This window comes from Melospiza georgiana, chromosome 15 (genome assembly GCF_028018845.1).
Source record: "Melospiza georgiana isolate bMelGeo1 chromosome 15, bMelGeo1.pri, whole genome shotgun sequence".
Classification (NCBI taxonomy): Eukaryota; Metazoa; Chordata; class Aves; order Passeriformes; family Passerellidae; genus Melospiza; species Melospiza georgiana.
The window spans coordinates 13,772,633-13,792,427 of NC_080444.1; the positions used below are offsets into that span (position 1 = coordinate 13,772,633).

Genomic DNA, 19,795 nt, shown 5'->3' on the forward strand with positions numbered 1-19,795 from the left:
ATTTGTACATTACTACTGGGAAAAAAAAATAGGACTTTAGAAAGAAAGATAAAATATAATGAGATGTGAGTGTTAGCAGTACCTGTTTGAGTGTGATGTCGACAACTCTCTCAACATTCCCAAATTGCTTTTAAAATTTTTAATAGTTTCTTTTCTGGAGAAGAAGTGAGTATTTTGATCTTGACAATACAATTGTGATTTCCTCCAATTATGATTTTCACATTGCAAAGGTGCTTTAAATCACTTCTGTTTCCCTAATGCAGATTAATAAAACTAGATTTATTTTTCTTGATCGCTAGCGTTTGTAGAACTTTATTCAGTTTCTTGGTAGCTTTTTATTATTTGATTTCTCTGTGGAATTAGTGTAAAAATTACATGTTTCCTTGTTGATGTATATGAATGGAAACACAGCTGGGTATGTCTTATTTTAGTGTTTTGAAGATTGCTCTTTAAGTGCTCGTGTTCTGGTGCCACAGCAAAGTTATGCAGTGAATGGTGCTGCTGAAAAATTCAATAGCTTCAATCCACAGCGTTTGTGTGCCTCTGCCTGAGCCTTTCTGCCAGCAGGTCGCATGTGCAATGATAGTCAGAGTCCTCCTCCTTCTTCTCTTTCCTCATCCTCTCCCCAGGTTCCATAAATTCTGTCAGTTGTCACCACAGCAGGTGTCTTATGGCAGATATAGTCCCCAAAAATGTGAATGAAGTAGCACATAATTTAATGATTGATTTACAAAGCGAGCGCTGAAGGGAAAAATGCTTCTCCCTCTGATACCAGCCGGCAAGCACTAAATCACCAGCCCTCGCAAAGGTGTAGTGCAGCCATCCACAAGGAGAATTTAAGGCAAGCTAAGGTAAGCAGCATGCTGTGCTTGCAGCTGGGAGCTGGCAGAGGAGGGTGAGGGAGCAGAGCCAGTTTCTGTGCCTGAGCAATCCCAGGGTCTGGGGCAGGAGCACACTCAGCCATCCCTGCCCTCCCCAGCACGCTGGCTTTGCATCTCTGCCACTGTTCTTCACAGTGCTTGTGCCAAGAAAACTTGTTACTAGTGGCAAATTCATATGAATCTTCTAGAAAAACAGGATTTTCATGCTTTGTTGCGTAACTTTCTGCCACCTCAGTCTCCAGGGTGCCAATGCACCTGGGCCGTGCTGCTGGGGCCACTGAGAACTGCTCAGATTTTTGGCTGCAGCATTTGTCAGTGTTTCTGATGAACCCAACATGAGGACATTTAACAGGAGCCATTGCTAAAATCGTGTTTTGCATCTGCTGCACTGATATTTACATTTGCTGAACATTTGCACTGCTTCCCAAGTTTATTTGATGGGGTTTGGTCACATTTCTGGAGTGGCAGGGCCCACGTGTTTCCCATTTTTCGGGGAATAGGCAGCTTTGGCAGGGCTTCGGGCAGTGCAGAGAAACCCCCACTGTGCCAGTGCCCTGCCAGGCAGGGGCTGAGCAGCAAGGGAGTAATCCTGAGTTACAGGTGCAGGGGGCAACCCCAGATTTCTTGCTTCAGTCTTGTATCAACTGGACACATCCCTGTGACTCTGCTGTCCTTGTGTCCCACAGCTGGCAGTGGCTGTGCCTTCCTGGGCAGAGCTGAGCTGCTGCTTGCCTTCTCATGGCAAAACTGCAGCCTGCTCTAGTGTAAACCAGTTTTCCACACAGCATTAAGGATTGATTGCCATCTAACACATGGCCAGGGTTGGTGCAGACCAGGCCCTATGGTTTTCTTACAGCCCCTTTGCATTTTCCTATGGGGATTTAAGTTTGCTTTCCCCACCTGCAGTGCAGCACCATTCTTGGCTCACACAGGATCATTAAGGTGTGAAAAGATCTCTAAAATCCTTGAGTCCAACCCTAGCCCAGCACTGCCACATCCCCACTAAAGCAAGTCCAAACAAACTTGGTTATGCCCCATTTTGGCAAGGAAGGAACTGTATGGCTTTCAGCCCAATTCTCACAATAGCACTGGGAATAATGGGAAGCTCCATTTAAAATTATTTTTTTAAATCATGTATATATTTTTTAGGTTAAGATGAAGCATTTATTTGACCACTGAGTTTCATTTATTTTCAAGCGTCTATATGAGTGGAGATAAAAAGCAGACTTTGATGAACATGGACTCATTAATAAGAGGGTGTATTAGGAAACCCAGAAAAAGACATCTAGCAGGCTGAAGCCACTTAATGCCATCCAGTTCTTCTAGCAAGCAGAGGCAAAAGAGCAAATTCCCCATCCATCAGTTTTCCACAGCCATGGGCCCTGTAAATATGCCTGATGGACAGGTACAATCTGAAGGTGTTGTGTGTGCAGGGCTCTGCTGGGCAGGGCTGCTCCCAGAGCATGAAGCTGGTGCTGGAAGTGCCACAGGGCACGTCCTTTCCTGCAGCTCAGGGCAGTGCAATCACTGGAAACCATGGAATGTGTGACCATGGAATACTTCAGCCACTGTGGGGATACTTTTCTTTTGATATCTCCTGTAATGAAACCTTAATATCCTTGCCATTGAATTTACATGACAGATCTAGCAAATAGCCTAGAAAATGCTGCCATTAATAAAGGAATCCCATAAGGACTGGGTGCAGATACAGGAAAATGTGTGTTATGGCACCATTCAGCAAAATTTATTCTTGCAATTATGGTCCTCAATGCTGGCACACCTATTCTTAAAAGTCAAGCCTGCATTCGTAGACTTCAGAGGTTTGTTTCCAGCATTCTCATATTGCAAAGGTTGCTAAGTTGCTAAGATACAGGCAGAAAGGTAAGTTTATTTAATACATTTTGTTGAATAAATTTTATAAAATATGACTGTGGTCTGTGGTTCACTAGGTTATATCTGAGGCTATGCTCAAGTGGAATTGTCGTGAAAAATAGTATGGACTTGATTCATGATTGCATTATTCCTCTTCCACACTGATATAGCTACATTGAAAATAATTGACTCAAACCAATGGGGCATGAAAAAGATGCAGGGATGAATTTGGCTCTGTTTCTCGGAATGAAATATGTGCCATTTTCTGTTCAGCATTTGCTGTACCTTAAGAAAAATCATAAGGCAAATTACATCAAATCACACTATTAAAGGAAGCATTTTCTTGTTCTGTGCAGTCGAACAGACCTGAAACATTTATGTGTTCAGAATTTTCTCAAAAGCACACTTTTTATCCTTGCCCTGTGTTTAAAAATTGATAACCAAGGGGAAAAGCTGTTGAGGTACAAAAACAGGGGATTTTTTTTATTGTAATTGTGTCATCTGCTGCTAAAACATAATTGAACTCAAGGTTTGCATTTGCAAATGACCTTGACTAAAGTTTTGCAATTCAAAGAATTCATGCAATGACTTGGACTGTCTGGAATTTCAGAATCCCTTTATGGGGCAAAACCTATGTTTTACTCCTAGTGAGGACCCTGTGTTTGAGAAAGAAGCTCTATCTGCCTCTCATGGGATGATTTTAGACTCTCTTTACAGAGAAATTCAGTAGAGGAAAGCAGTTCCGAGAGAGGCTGAGTGATCTTAGGAGTCTTGTTCTCGCCTGTGGGGGCGAGAGTTCTCCACAGAGTTCTTGTTCTAAACTCTGGGGGAGTACCTGGCTTGCTTTTGGGGGTATTCTGGAACCAGCAGCCCTTCACTGGCCACAGCTCTGGGAATAATCTTCACTCCACTGCTTTGTGCATGTGGAAACTGGTTTATGTCAGGGGGATGACATTGCTGGGTTCGTGGATGCCGCATCTTCCAAGCACTGAAATAGTCCCTACAAGGGCAGAGATGGAGCACGTGTGCTTGGGCACAGAATTCCCTGGCTCACACCACTGTGCTGCCTTGGAAAGAATAAATTATGTATTTCTGCCTGTCAGTCCCCTTTGCTCCCTCCTGTCTTCTTTCTCCCTGAAGGGAGGCTGCAGGCTTAGATTTTCTCCTTGATTCAAGTTTTTAAACTTTATTGGAAATTTCTGAATGCAAGAGGAGGGAAAAGAATGAGAGAATGATTAGGTACCTTTAAGGGCCTGAAAGTGAAAATCCTCAGTCTTAATTTCTCACCTTTAAGCCACTATCCATTTGCTTCTTGAGTCAATGTTTTCCCAGAAGAATTAGTGACAAAAGCAGCTTGTGTGTGGATGGCCCCTCGTGTTCCTTGGGTCCCATCCCAGGGGTGCTCACCCAGATGTGGATCACATGCTGCCTTGGGACAGGGACTGTTTCATGCACATCTCAAGTACAATCACAAGTTGATTGGAATATATGTTGTTCTTTCCAGACAGTTCTTTACAGTTTATCCTTTAGGGATCTTTATAAGGGCACAAATCATTGCCTTGTGATTGCTATTCAGAGTAAGCTGCCTGGCTGTATCTGACAGTGCCCTTCCCCAGATTCCCCTTTCCTGTCTCCAGCTGCCTCACCAAGCTGCATGTTCCTGTGAATGTACTCAGGTAGGACAACAGAAGGAGGAGAAGATTACAAAAATAATTTATCTCTTTAAGAACACTGATCCCCAGGTAGGGTAGTTCCTTGTACAAACAACATGGGTGCTGTTAAAACCCACGGGCAGGAGAAGGAGGCTCTGGTTATCTGCTCTGCCACTGCTCCTGTCAGGGCTGTCTCTGCAGACACAGGAGAAGGAAAGGACAGAAGGACCACAACCACCTCCACAGAGTCCTTGCTTCTTTCTTTCAGAGTTCTTGCTGCTTTCTGCAGCCCACTGTGAACAAGAAGGCTTTGGCTGTCAGGCTCTGCATCCTCTGCCTGAGGCTCTGGCTCCTGGTTCCATACCCAGCCAGGTATTTGTCCCAGTAGTTTTTCAGCTTGTACCTGTCCATCAGACATACTTAGAAGGCCCATGGCTGTGGAAAACTGATGGATGGGGAATTTGCTCTTTTGCCTCTGCTTGCTGGAAGAAGAATTGGATGGCATTAAGTGGCTTCAGCCTGCTAGATGTCTGTTTCTGGGTTTCCTAATGCACCCTCTTATTAATGAGTTCATGTTCATCAAAGTCTACTTTTTATCTCCACTCATATAGATGCATGAAAATAAATGAAACTCAGTGGTCAAGTAAATGCTTCATTTTAACCTAAAAAATATATATACATGGTTTAAAAAATAATTTTAACTGGATCTTCCCATTATTCCCAGTGCTATTGTGAGACTTGGGCTGAAAGCCATACAGTTCCTTCCTTGCCAAAATGGGGCATAACCAAGTTTGTTTAGCAGGCTTTTCATGAGAGTCCGCCCTTACACTGAAAGCTCCTATCCTGTCACCTGTTTTTAAATGCTTCAAATGTAGGAAGCCTGCTGCAGGTGGTATCAGTAGTTTTACTGATCTGAGGCCTTGGGCAAATTCATTTGAATTGCTTTGAAACTGCATATTCAAAATTCAATAAAATAAGAGGGTCTGATGGTGCAGCTGCAGCATATCCCCTCCAGCTGGGTTAGCTGAGATGTTTCAAGGCCCTGGACTAGCAAAGCCTGGGTGTGATGTACAGATTATACAGATAGCTGCCAGGGAAGAGGTTTTGGCAGGCTGGGTACAGCGATACCCCCTGCCAGAAGACTTGGGAGTGAGTTACAGTGGATTTCATGCTACGTGGCATCTTTTGCTGCCTTTCCTGGACAGAAATTTGTTGGTGCAATAGTGGCAGCAGGCCAGGGGGAGGGGACTGCCTCAAGGGTAAAGGGATGGAATGTAGGAAAAAGAATAAACCCAAAAAACTCCAGTTGTTTTGAAAGTGACTGGCTATCCTGAATGCCTTGGTCTGGCTCCAGAATGAGCTGTTCTGTGGGCGGGTTTCATTAAATTGCATTCAGAAATCATATTTGCCCTTGGGCAGATACCCTTGCTTTTATGCACAGTAGGCAAGTCACATGCACTAAAATGGAATTCACATGGTGCTTTAGTCAAAAAGCTAATGTCAGTCATCATACCTTTTATGCATATCCAGTCCCTTGGTTCTTTATGCCCATTTAAATATGCAGAAGTGCTTTTTATTATTACACTGCCTGTAAAGTATGGAGATAGAGATATATAGGCCATGTAATTTATTGCAGTGTAGACTCTTCTCTGCATATGTATTCATCACATAAATTAAAATCATGGGCATAAAACATTTTGGTCGGTGGGTTCTGATTTTCTCCGATTTCTGCTGTTAGACAGTGGAAGTAAATCCTTTATGTGCCATGCATCCAGGCTTTCCAAATGACTCCTTCAGCAGCAGTACAGGGCTTATCTTTGTAGCATTGTAATGCTGGTATCCTTGTGAGCATCACAGTGCTGGCACAACCAGCACAGGCCCAAAGGTGAGACAATCAGAGAATACACACAGGGACATTATTGGAGCACCAGCTCGTTGGACTGCACAGTATGTCCCTCGTTATTGAAAGGGCTACCATGAAATTTAATTTAGGATTTTACAGACACATTTTGAATTGGAAATCTCTGTAATAACTTTCCCTTTGCTCAGCCTTTTAACTGTGAAATTCAGTTGGGGAGTTTTGAAGCAGCAGGTAGTGTCTCAGCACTCTAGAGGGATTTCGCCAGGATTCAGCTAAAGTGCTTGCAAGTGTCATTTCCATATTTAACTAATTTCAGTTTTTAATTAGCTCCATGTGAAAAATGAGAGTTCACGCTGAGCTAAGCTGTCAGCACAGAGGCTTGTTTCCTTTCTAGCCTCTCAGGACAATTACTGCAGCATCCCCTGGTTTTTTCAATGAGAGTGCTCAGCCACTGCACGCTCCGTCCCTCCGTTGTTCCCTGCCAGGAGCCGGGGAGTGTGTTGTGTCTAGCTTGCTAAAATGGAGAAGATAACTTCTGACAGTATTTCAAATGTGAAATTGGCTCAGCAAAGGTTCAAAAGAACTTGCGAGGTCTGGCTCTGAACCATGCAGCAGCACGGAGTGCTCAGAGCTCCCTGGCACTGTGCAGTCGGTGCCATTGTTGGAGCAGTGTCTGATCCCTCCAGCTCCATCCCTGGCCAGCACAGAGGGACAGCAGCTTTTCCTGCTCCTCCCTGGGCCATCTGCAGCCCTCCGTGAGCAGAGCAGTGTCCCAGAGGCTGGGGGGAGAAAAGAGTTGCCTTTGTGTAAAATTCCACCACATAGGATAGGCATGGAAATTTGGTAATTCTGCATCTCGGCTCAAAACTTCCCTGTGAGGACCTGAATGCAAATGTTGAAATAGTTCTTGAGAGCAAAGTGAGCGGTGCAGTTCATGTAAACTCTGCAAAGCCATGGGATGTGAACAGATTTCTGAAACAATTTTATTAACTGATAGCAATCCTGAGTTACATTTACATGCCAGCCACACAATGCCATTATAATTTTTGAAAGAATGCAGTCATTACACTTCTAAAATTATATTTAAATGGGAAAATTGGTGTAGCTGTTACCTCAGGGATGGTTTTGAGTTGTTTGTTTTCTTAAACCTGTCCTATAATGTGAGATTTTTAAAGATTTATGAATATGAAATATATGAAAGTATCTCCATTTTCATTTTTGTTTATATCCTAGCAAAATAGAGGTTGTGTGTATTTTATTCTTCACTAATTAGCATGGACAACCACTTCCAGTAGGCTGAAGCAGATTTTCTCTATTAGATCATAATAACAAATGCATCTTTTTCAAATCAGGATGGATGAGGAAAAAAAAAATCTCAGCTGTGGGACTTCTTGTGCTCCTAATGTTCGTAGTGCTGTGAAAGAAGAAGGTAAATACATTGCAGAAACTTGTCAGGTACAGTGACACTGAGGAGCTCCTAGTCATTTTTCTTTTAAGATGCTGAGGAGCTGCTTTGATACTTGCTTTCAAGCTGAAGCAAATTCTTTAAAAGATAAAAAAAAAAGGTAAATAAATTTCATAGTGAAAAGTGAAGCTGAAATTCTAGATAGATTTTCAATGTAGTTCAAGTTTTGGGGTTCCTTTAAAATATAGTATTTACTGTTACATTCATCAAAGAAAAAAATAAAGATATATAATCCTGGTTTGAGTGCCAGCCAACTGGGTGTAACAGACATAAAGAAGGAGAACTTGAGTATTAGCAATGAAGCATCAGTGTGTAATTCTAGCTACCATAAATATATATATATATATATTATTTTTTGCCCCTTGTAGTGTGAGTTATCTTCTCTTTAAAGGATAATTCCTGGTTATTTTATTGCTATTACTAAGTAAAGCTGTTCCATATATTATGATTGTATTAATCATTTAACATAACTCAGTTATGCCTTACAAAGTGCATGTAATTGAAGGCAAAGGTTTCTGAGGGTGTGTAATCTAGCTTGTATTTTATCCCATGACGCTTTAATTAGTTGTATACAGTGATGCATGTGCTAATGCATTACAGCTCATGTCCAATTCACCCTGCAGGTCAAACCACTGAGTTTTTGATGGGATGCTTTGCTGTTGTCTGTAGAAAACACTGGTTTTTTCAGGCACTGTTATGATAGTTGCAGTCTCAAATACTTCAAATAGAGCAGTTCTGAAGTGGAGCTGTGCCCACTGGAGTCAGTGATGGTTTTGACCTTGGTTACAATGGGCCTTGATTTTAACCAGCCCTAAATGGGCTGATGAGGAGTATCCTGCGCTGCTGACCCCAGACAGTGCAGAGGCTCCTGCAGCATTTCCTATGCAATACAGAAAGCTTCATTAAATTGATCAGGTATCAGATGTTCTGAGCATTAAACTGGCATCATTTTTCTGTTGTGGACAGCAGCTCCATCTGCAGCAGTGATTTCTGCAATCTCTGCAGTGGTTAGTTTTGATATACCAAGAAGATCAAATTGAGCCAGCCTTAAAACCCCATCTTCTAAAAGGCAATTTGAGACATAAGAGATAAAGAAAATTAATACAAGTATTAATATTTAATTGTATATTTGATGTTCCTTAGATTAATCAGGATGTAGGTGTCCAAATTAAATAAAAATGTTTTCCATTATTAATGGTGCACAGTGCTTGAAGTGGACTTAGACTGTGGTGTGCACTCATGGTGTCTCTTCGGATTTCAGAGGCACAAACCAGCTCCTGTTCCTGTATTGGCTGATGAAATTGTGTAACAGATGTTTTGGTGATGCAACTCATAATCATATATGAGCATACACACACAGAGGAATTCCTTGTGAAATGTCTATTGCTGCAGTCTGAAAACTCACAGCTCTGGCACTTCAAAATAAGGCAGTGATCTGAAATTAAAATCCTGGCACCATGAAACCCTTCACTGATTTCTCGTGTGCTTCCACGTTGGTGTGATCACACAGAAATCCTGTCCTCACTTGCAGCTTGCATTCCCTTAGCAGCTCTGCAGTTCTAGAGGAGAAGGCACAGATGCAGGAGGGCCAGCTTTTAGTCTCTGAAAACTATAACATTTTGCTGTAAAACTTTTTTTCCTTTTTCCTTGGAAGGTAACATGAGCAAACTTTAGAATAAGACAGGTAAAAGACTGGAAACAGTTATAGTAAACCCATTATGGGAAATGATTAACAGGAATCATGTAAGGACAATGGAAAAAAAAAATTCTCAAAAATGTAACTATAGTCCAATTTGATAATTGCTTATTTCTTTCAAAATTGCCACTAAAAAAACAACCCACACAAAAGAATATGAGTTACAAGACTGTAACTGATTGACTATGTAAGATACTTATCAAATTTGTACATTTTATTTTCATAGGTTTCTATTCTGGCACCATAGGACATCTAAATCACAATACATTAATAATGGCAGCCTTTCAAGGCTTACAGAAAGTCTCAATCTGCTTAGATGCTAAATACAATCTGTACCTTCATGTCAGTATCAAGATATGATTGAGGCTAGGTTTATATATACACCTTTTGAAGCACATTGTGAAAGAAATATAAACAGCTTATAGTGTTGAAAATGAATTAGAGGCTTTGGGAGAAGAAATCATATTTGCTTTTCATCTTTGGATTTATTTCCTCTTTGTAATGAACTTTTAACTCCAATAATTACTTTACGTAGAGAGTAAAACCTTAAACGTTATCATTCATGCAGTGTTTTAAATTGTGATTTTATCAGGTGATCACATTAGGCCATTCTGTATCACTTCTATTAAGGGAAGAATATACTTTATGATTAGAAATTACCCTTTTTTTGTACTGAGGACAGAAATTTGACCACTGAGTAATGCAGCTTCACTTCATTCAGTGTATGTGAAGGAGCAATAAAGCTGAAAACTGTTTTCTTAGCAGTGTGGCTAACAGAGGTTGAGTCAAGGTCTGAATGCTTTGGAACAGTGAGATTATTAAAGTCTTGTTCAACATGTTTGTAGAAATTAGGGCAGTTGCAGTTTCAGAAGATGAACGTAGTTGAATAAATGTTTGACGTGAAATCCCTTAGGTTTATGATCAGTATTAAAAGTAAAGCAGTTATTTTAATTCTTGTAAGTTCAGGCCTCAGTGATTTTCAAGAGTATTTGTGTCTATATTCCTTGAAACACCAGTTTCAAGTCTCATCTAGGTTCTTCCTCCTCTTGGAAACAGAATAAAGACAAGCTGGGTACTTTGTTCATGATAATGGTGTCTTTTAGGTGTGAAATTAAAATTTGATTCAATTTGCTTTGTATTAACACTGAATGCTCACAATTGCTCAAAAATAGAGCAAAATTGAGTTAAGAGCATCCCTTTCTGCTCTTCTAAGCCTGTTTCAAAAGTGGCAGTGTTTTGGCAAGGCTGGTAAAGTGGATATTGTATAATGTGATCTGGGATCCTCCAGGCTGAAAGAGGCTGTATTGGGTAAATAAAAATATATACACTTTTCTTATTAGTTACAGTCATCTAGTTCAGATGCAAGACCAAAAAGATTGCAGCCTTGACTCCTGAAATTGCCATGAGAAGTGAGTTCACGTTACACAGTCTCAGGAACTGATTAATCGTGTGCCAGTTCTCTGCACTCTGTACAATCTAAAGCCTGTCATGAGAATAAATGAGCAGTGCACTGTATTCTGCTTCTCTTTTAAGGTCTTTGTCATGAGATTCCAGATTCTGAAGGCAGCACGCAATGCTGTTACCCTTCTCGTGACAAAAAGATTGCTCAAAGTGGCACAAAATCAAAACATTTCAGTAAAGAGGAGGGAGAGAAGCAAAGTGGAGGCCTGAGCCAGGGATCCTTCCAATCCCATCACGGTGGGGACTGGGAACAAACACCCACCAAGGTACAGCTCGTAGGGAGGGTACAGCAGGGAGACAAAACAATTCCTGGGCTGCAACTCTGCTTACCCAGCTTTATCCTGGGATTTGGACACATCTTCCACTTCTCCCTGCCCCCAAAGGAGATGCAAGTGTGTGTGAGCTTTTCAACTATTTTCGGAAGTAGAAAAACTGAAGATGGAAATAGAGGAATGAACTTTCAAAGCGTTGCATGGCAGATAAGCACACAAATCACATTACTCCTAATGGGATTTGTGGGTATATCATTCATGCTGTGCTTTGAAAATCCATTCCATTCAGTTTATTGACGTGCACAGGGAAATAAATCAGTCAGCTTGGAGGGGGGTGATCAATTTGAAAAAAAAAAAAAAAAAACAAGCAAACTTTTTTTGGGTCCCCCTATTTCTTCTGTGTGAACGCAGTGACAGTGAAGCATCTTATAGCCCTTCTTCCATCTCCTTTTAAATCTTAAATAACATTTATCCAAAAGAAAGCAATTAATTCCTAGCAGAAGTTTTCCTGCTGCTGACAACAATACACTCACTCATAGATCCTTTCTGGTATTTCTATAAAACGTTTCTTGGGCTGGATGCTTTAAAGCAAACATCTTGTTCTAAACAGTTTATTGTCTAAAAGAGTTCACATGCTGAGGGTGAAATTATGCCCAAGGATTTCTTTGTTATGTTTAAGATAGTGTCGTATCAGCTCTGCTTTCCCTTGTATTTTCCAATGGTGTCTGCATTTCCCTGGTGAGCAGAGGGAGCACAGCTGACACTGAGCTCATCCCTCTTCCACAGCAAGGACTGTCCAAAGCTGAGGGTCTGCCTCCCTTCCCCTGGCTCATGTCCCAGAAATTTGGGTGCTGGAATTCCCAATTCCCATGTCTGTGTTTATAGGAATGCTCTGGGTTCTCCCTGCAGCAGTGAGGAGGCCAGAGGGAATGGCAGCCTGAGATCCCTTACACTGATTTTTATTGAACAATCCTCACAGCTTTCCTCCTGAAGCCAGAAAATACACTTTCTGTTTCAAAAGTTACAAAATGTTGCTGTTGTTGTTGTTGGTTTTTTTTAAGTATAAAACTATTGCAGATGTCAGGCACAATTAACAAGAGTATAAACCTGTGGCTGGGTAACATATAGAAGCTTGTACATGGGTAGCAATATGAGCTTAATTCAATTGATAGAGAAGTGGAAAAAAAAACATGCAACAAGATATAAAAATACACAACAGTGCCATTATAGTTAATGGAATTTTCCATTTTTAGCATTGTAAACTGCAAAAAGTGACTCTGAGAAGTGAGAGGTCTTGTTCAATGTTATGGGCAGGATAAATAACACAGCAAAATGGTTCTTTATTGTGCTCTCTAGGTGCAATACAGGCAAGCCTATTGTTTTAATGAAAATAGTGGTATCTGTAAATTCTGTAATTGAAGTTGTGGATTCTGATAATGCTTTATATGGAGTTCCCAAATGAACTTTTAATTTAGATTTATTACAAAAACGTAGTGCACAGCAAATAGCATACTGATGATTAAGATGAATTGCTGAGAATGAATGACCTTGAAAATAAGCCATCTATTTGTTGTTGAGTTTCAATGGTCACAGTCAATAAGCAGGACTTTTTGCATATATTCCACAAAATAAGTATTAAATTTACATCAAATCATCTATTTTTGAAATGCTACTTTAACCTTGCCTACAAACAATTGAGTGGTCACAAGTAGAAGAGGCAATATAATCAAGAATACATCCAAATGTTTTATATGAGCTCTGTAGGATTCTGAGTCATTAATATTAAAACACAGGTTCATAAATAGCCTAAGTACTTGTAGTCCAGAGAGTGATGCATTTTTTTAGCTGATCTTTGATCTCTGCTGTCAACCCTGTAGAAGTTAAATTCTTATCTGCTGTGGCCCTGAGATCTCCAACGAAATATTTTGAAAATGCATCTCTCATAACTGACTCTGCTGTGCTATTAATTAGATTATTTCCCATTGTACTGATGCACAGCTACACTGGGTTGTGACACCTGTGCAAAAGTTGTGGCACATCAGCAATTACCATTTATGTACTGCATTCTCTGCCCAAAATCATGCTGCTTCTAGGAAATGCTTTATGGCATTTAAATCCCAGGGTTTGCCTGAGTCATACTAAACACTCCCTAGATTGCCAGGCCTGGTGGATGGGTAGGGTCATGCTGCATCAGCTTGTATCAAACACATCCAGAAACACTGGGACTGCTGGAAACACTCCAGAGTGCTGTGTATGTGTAGAATCAGCTGTGTTGGGTTAGATATAAGTCAAGTTATCCATTTGTGTCCAGCACCCAAAAATGGTTAGCTTGTTAGAAGGACAAATCGTGTATGTACTTTGCCCTACTCATTCTCCAACTTCTGCTCATTCTGAGTCTTTTCGGAGAGGAGAAACAATAGCATAACAATACTACTTGCTTTGTTTATACTTCCCATAATGATTAGATGTTTGGCTTACTTGAGATTATGATCTAGCCCAAAATTTTCCTTGATATTTTATATTAGTCAGCTCAGAATTCATTATTTTACATGTGGAGTTAAAATTACTCCTCTCCAGCATACTTTATTTTACGTGTTTGAACTTCATCTGCCAATTTGTGGCCCAGTTGCTCAGTTATTTTATGTCCTTGTGCAGTTCTCAGTCAGGTCTCTTCTTGAATAATGCATTATCAGCAGCAGACTGTGCCCCTTTCCCTGCTTGGCCTGTTTTCCATTTGGAATTCTATCATAGCTATGATAGATTTGGACTTTTTAAACTCGTACTTTAGACATTCCTGTAGACAATATAACAAAAGTGGCAGATGTCCACCCAGCAAGCCATGTGGCTTTTGTTTTGTTTTTGAGAAAGGCGTGGGAACGTGATCAATTTCTGTGACATCTCTTGGATACCTCAGGAGAACTCTGGCATCCTTGTCACGGTCACATGAGGTATTCAAGGAAGAATAGAAAGTTCTGACACTTCTGAATTTTAGGAGGGACGTCATTGTTCCTCTAGCAAGGAGAGGTGCTACTTGCTCACGTTGTTTATTTTAAGACTGCTCTTTTTAAGCAGCAAGACTCATGTTCTTTGATAATGATATTTCAAGCACTTTAATATATGTTTAACAGGTGGATTGCAGACTAGAGCTCCTGGAGACACTGTCCCTTTCTGCCAATAGCAGAATATGAAAGGGCATAAATATAAATGTGAGCTCTCTTTGACACACCTTCCTTAGCCCTTGTCAAGGACCCCTATCCCATCACAGCTTCATCCTGACAGGGCTTGTACTGCTCCTGCTGCAAATGTGGCTGCAGGCTGGCCAACAAAACTCTTGAGCAGAAGGTGGTGCCAGTCTCTTTAAATCATCTGTGATTTATTGAAATCCTTGTCTGGCATATGTGTTGCCATGTCCAGTTTTTATGGGAGAGGGCTCTTACAGACTGTCCCCAAAAGGAGCACATTCAGTGCAGCCCATGCGACACAGCCTCCCTGTCCTCTGTTCAGTGCCTGTTCATTGTAAGGTACATTAGCAAAGGATGGATCTCAGCTGCGGTTTAGTTCAGCAAAATCTGATCATTTGTGTGTTTGGGAACTGTGTTTCAACCTCTTCAGATATGAGGAGCTGGGAAAGACTGCTTAGCACTCCTCAGCAGAGCCCTGAAAGCTCTGGTCAGAATGGAGTGGAAGGTTTGCAGCACTGCACAAGTTTTCCCCGTGCAGTTCCCCCATTGCTCTTTGCTGACTTTCAGCCCCCTGCTATTCCTGTCTCGGGCATCTCTTGAGGAGAGCTTGTCAGCTGTGATGGATTGTGCATTCATTCTGTAATGGGGGCAAGTAATCACCGGGGAATAGGCCTAATGCACTCGTTTCACTTGTGACTTGGGCTGAACTTGAACCTCTTTCTCCAGAGGAATAATAAAACTTTAAATTACTATGTTTCTAATCTTTTAAGTAACTGTTATTTTGTGAATAATAATTGAGATCAGTGAGATCAATTTCTGGTATTCCTCAAGTTCTGCTGCAGGATCAAGAAGTAGTAACTAATAAAGGACCATGAGTCTCATCTTAGTAAGATTTAATATGAGTAAGTATGCAATAATGTTTAATTATTTTTCAATTTTTGGAGGGGAATACATTTATTCTTTTCAGGTTCTTTGGGTACCCATCTATATGCACCTAGAAGTGCAAAATACTAGATATCCTTTGCTTCATACAAACATTGTAGTGCCCTAAAACAATGTTCAGACCATGTGAAATAAAAAATAGATGTGCAAATAGGTCTGTGAATATAGATGCTATGAAATTACCATTATGCTGAGATTTATTAGGTACCTTTTGTTTCGTCATGTCTGTGATTCATTGGACCTGGCTTGGAAATTAATTTGATGTTGCTGAAAACTACATAATAAATAACAAGAGTTGCATCATCATTCACCTCATGAGTGGATGGAAAGAAAACTCTGAACATTTCTGCTCCTATAACACAATGGCCTTGGAACAGAAAATGTGCTTTTAGGGTATGTTTGTTCACGTTGTTTGTGATTTAATAGAGTGATCTCTTGTTCATATGAAAAGAGGTTGTCCTGCTCCAGACAGACACTGGATATATCCTGACAAAGCCATGTTTGATGGCTTCATTGTGGATGATGATAATTCAGGGGTTAATAAGCATGATAGTTGGAAATTAAATTATGGAAACATCCTTAATTCTCTTCAATTGTATAATCTTCCCATCTTTTTGAGTTGCTTAGGGAATACTGAACTTTCCAACAAGGAAGCAGTGTGTATTTTACAGACCCGTACTGGGAGGATGCAGTAGGAGTGGGGGAGATGATGGATCATTAGCCTGCATATTTCTCCCTTGAAGAAATCAAGGAAAGGGCTAAGTGAAAATCCTCATTGTGCTCTGCCTATTGGCAGACACTGAGCTGCACTACAGGGAGATCTCCAGCTCCCAAAAACACCAGAGGTCTCTCCTTTTAGAAGTACAAGGTCAAGAGTGACAAGAATACAAAGACAAGACAGAGAGCTTCCTGAGCTTGGGAACCACTGTCCTTCAGACAAAACTCTGACTGGAGTGGGCAGTGGGTTCATGGCCAAAATGAGAGAAGACCAATGAAAGAGGAATGTGAGGACACCACTGAGTTTAGAGAATCTCAATATAATTTGCATGTAAGTTCTATCAATTTCCTTTGGATTTGTGTATCTTTTGGGACTTCTTAAAATAATATGTGATTCACTCTAGCAACCTCTATCTTATGTAAGTCTTAGACTGATCCTTGGCAGCTCTGCCACCTGGAGTGATGAGCCAGGTCTCTGCTTTTGTTCTTGCTGGGCATGCAGGTTTAGCTTCCAGGTGCTTTTGCTCTCTGTATCTGTATGGTGCTAGAGTGGGAGTGAGAGGTTGATTATTATTTTTTACTTAAACCTCAAAGGTTTTTCTTCAAAATTATTGTTCCTGAATTATCATGTCTTAAAGAATATGAATACACTATTCTGAATTACTAGATATTAGTGTAAATGAACTCTATAAATTCTGACAAGCTTAGTGTTTGAAAATCAAGTTGAATATAGAAGAACTTTGAAAATATGCTTAAATGTTGAGGTGGAGGAAAGCAAACACAGAAAAATAATACCTGTAAGTACTCTGCAAAAATATAATTTGTGGATACACAAATTGTTATTGGGAAAAAAAGCAAAGTCAGTTTCAAACTAGAAAAGAACAGCAGCAAAACCAGCAAACAGGCACAAATTGACTAGCCCAAATTTCTCCTCTGAGACACATGCACTCAACTTCTGTGTGGATCCCCACATTTCTAATTAAACGGGCTTCTACTTATTCCTTTGCTGGAGGCATTTTGTTTGATTAACAGAAGGAAAGGTTAATCATATAAATTTGCCATCTCACAGCGTTGTGAGGCAGCAGAGAGAAGGTTTCCCCTTGTTCCCCCTGCTCAGCTCTGCTCCCTGCTCAGTGCGGTACAGACACAGAGCTTTCCCCTCAGGCCCCTGTGACACACTTTTCTCCACTCATTCCTGGTGGAAAGGGAACATTCCTGGTGTTTGTGACTGCAGCTGTCTTAGTGGAAGTTTGCAGATCACCTCACGGGTGTGGGAGCTGTGCAGGAGATCCTCAGCCTCCGCCAGGGATGGAGCAGACCTGCAAATCCCTGCCCCGTTAGGAAGGAGCTCTAATTGCTCCTACCTCACGTGCATCCCTGATTAAAACACAGTTATTAATGAAACCATGGTGTGCTTGGAAGCAGATGGATCACAGGTAGTTTTTAATACCATGTTAATAAGATCTTTTATAATTCCCTGTCTGAATTTACCTGGTAATTATAAGGTAGCAACTATAATTTTCTTGGACAGACTATTAGTTGTGATTTTTTTTATCTCTCTGTTGTAAAGACTGGTTCACACTTGAAGCAGCAGGCTTTCATCTCTGCAAGTGACCTACATTTATGGTTATGCTTACAGTAAAATAAAAAAGGCAACTTTGAATAGACACACTGAGAGTATAAAACACAAAAGTCTGATTCTCCTTTGTGACTTGTTTGCATTGTGGGGCTTTGAAATTCACTTAATCTTTATGTACTCTTGGCTTTCGGGGCTGGTCCAGCTGAATCTGGTGCCTGTGCAGGGAGTGGGAATTGCTGAGAGCACAAACACCCTGAGCTGCTCTCTGCTGTCCCAGCCCCAGCACAGCTGCCTCTGCTCAGTGAGGATAAGGTGCACTTTGCTGGGGTTTGAGCCTTGTGAATGATTTTTCAGTTTCCTTTACCATACTTAAGGAAAAAAAAAACATTCACTGCTTGAGATTAGAGTAAAATAGCCTTTTAATATGTTTGTTTTGGCAAGACAAGTTGTAATTGAACAATTAATTTGATCCCATAGAAATTTATTGTCTATTTTCCAAGGTTTCTTAAACATTCTGTACAAATAAATTTTGAATAATTTCTTTGCAAAACATCCTTTTCAGGTTCATGTCTGGTATTTAACATACCAGAGGTTTTAAGGTATTTTTTGTTTGTTTTTCTGAGCTATTTTGACATAATAGAAACAAAACTTGCAAATTCAGCATGAATATGAAATCTGGCAGCTGCCCTCTTCACAGAAAAGGTCTCCTGATTTTAGTTACTATTCTTAGATATCTGCTCAGACATTAGCCATAGGATGTCCAGGGGAAGATGGTGTTAGGAAAGATATCTCGCTCCCCTGCTGCTTTTGTCAGAAATACAGAGGTTAAACTCTGCATAGATTGCGTGCTAAGAGATTTCCAGGGGTTGGGATGGATGGATTCTGGGGGTGGTGGGGGATGCTTTTTGTGTTCTTGGGGCTTAGGAACGCACATGTGAATCACTCACATCTAAATGGACTCTGAGGTTATCTGAGTGGTGGCTCCAGCACTGTAAATGGCAGTTTCTGTGAGGAGTGTTTTGTCTCTCCTATCCCTAAGATTTAGTCTTTGAACAGAGTGTGTGGCCACTGCTGGGCTGTTTGTAACCACTATAATCACTTTGAATTGGATGCAAAATATCTGATAATCTTGTGTGGCTCTGACACTGCAGAATAGAACAATTCTAAGGGTGCCCACAATATTTTTTTTTCCTGCCTGCAAATTGGCAGTGAATCCTCTCAAACACCTTTTGACATAACTGGAAATGCTGTTCCCTGTGGTATATAGGTTACATACATCCTGTGTAAGCAGAAAGATGCAAAGAAAAGGAAAGCAGCAGCTTTGGTGGGCTTTATCCCTCACCGCTGCTCTACTGTACTGAGAGTGCCATGGGGATAATGTGATGAGAGTATGCAGGTAGCTGTGTTTATACAAGGTGAAGATGCACATAAATCCACTGGCTGAATGATTCAGACCTGTCAAGTCTCATGCATTATGCACAGGACTTATTCAATTAGCCCTGCCACAGTGCCTAATAACTCAGGCACTTGTGCAGGGCGTGCTTGGCCTCGCTCCCACTGCTCAGCTCGAGGTGCAGGTGCAGCTGCACAGCCTCTGACATGGACACACGGACCAGTCCCTGGCACAGGGATGGCTGGAGAGCCATGGCTATGAGCAGGCAAACCTTCACTGCCCAGGGATGTTACGGGATTTGGGGCAGTGGTGTCAAAAATCTGGGAGGTGAAAGGATTGGAGCAGCCCGGGCTTGGTCAGGGAAGCTCAATCTACAAAATGAAGATAGAGGCTCTATAACGGCTCCAGAGTGAATGAGAGTAGGGGCAGGTTGGGTGCTGGGAAGAAATTCATCTCTGTGAGAGTGGTGAGGCCCTGGCACAGGTTGCCCAGATGAACTGGAGATGCCCCAGCTCTGGAAGTGTTCAGGGTGAGGTTGGACAAGGCTTGGAGCAGCCTGGGACAGTGGAAGGTGTCCCTGCCCATGGCAGGGGATTGGAGCTGGATGATCTTGCAGGTTCCTTTCAGCCCAAACCATTCTGTGTGATTCTATTATCCTAATGTATTGATTTAAATAAGTTGTACTAAACACAGAATAATTGCATTACCAAGTCACTACTTTACACAGGGCTAAAGCCAATTTTATAATCAACATATAAATTACCACCTATAATTTAAACTCGGAGCTGGTACTTGCAGCAAGTAGTGCTTTGTTTCCTGAGA

General features: G+C 41.1%; 1 protein-coding gene across 16 annotated transcripts in view; it reads left to right on the forward strand.

Annotated features, from left to right (window-relative positions):
* TENM2 (teneurin transmembrane protein 2) overlaps positions 1–19,795 on the forward strand; it is a 617,488-nt gene that overhangs the window by 470,055 nt on the left and 127,638 nt on the right. The window lies entirely within an intron of this gene.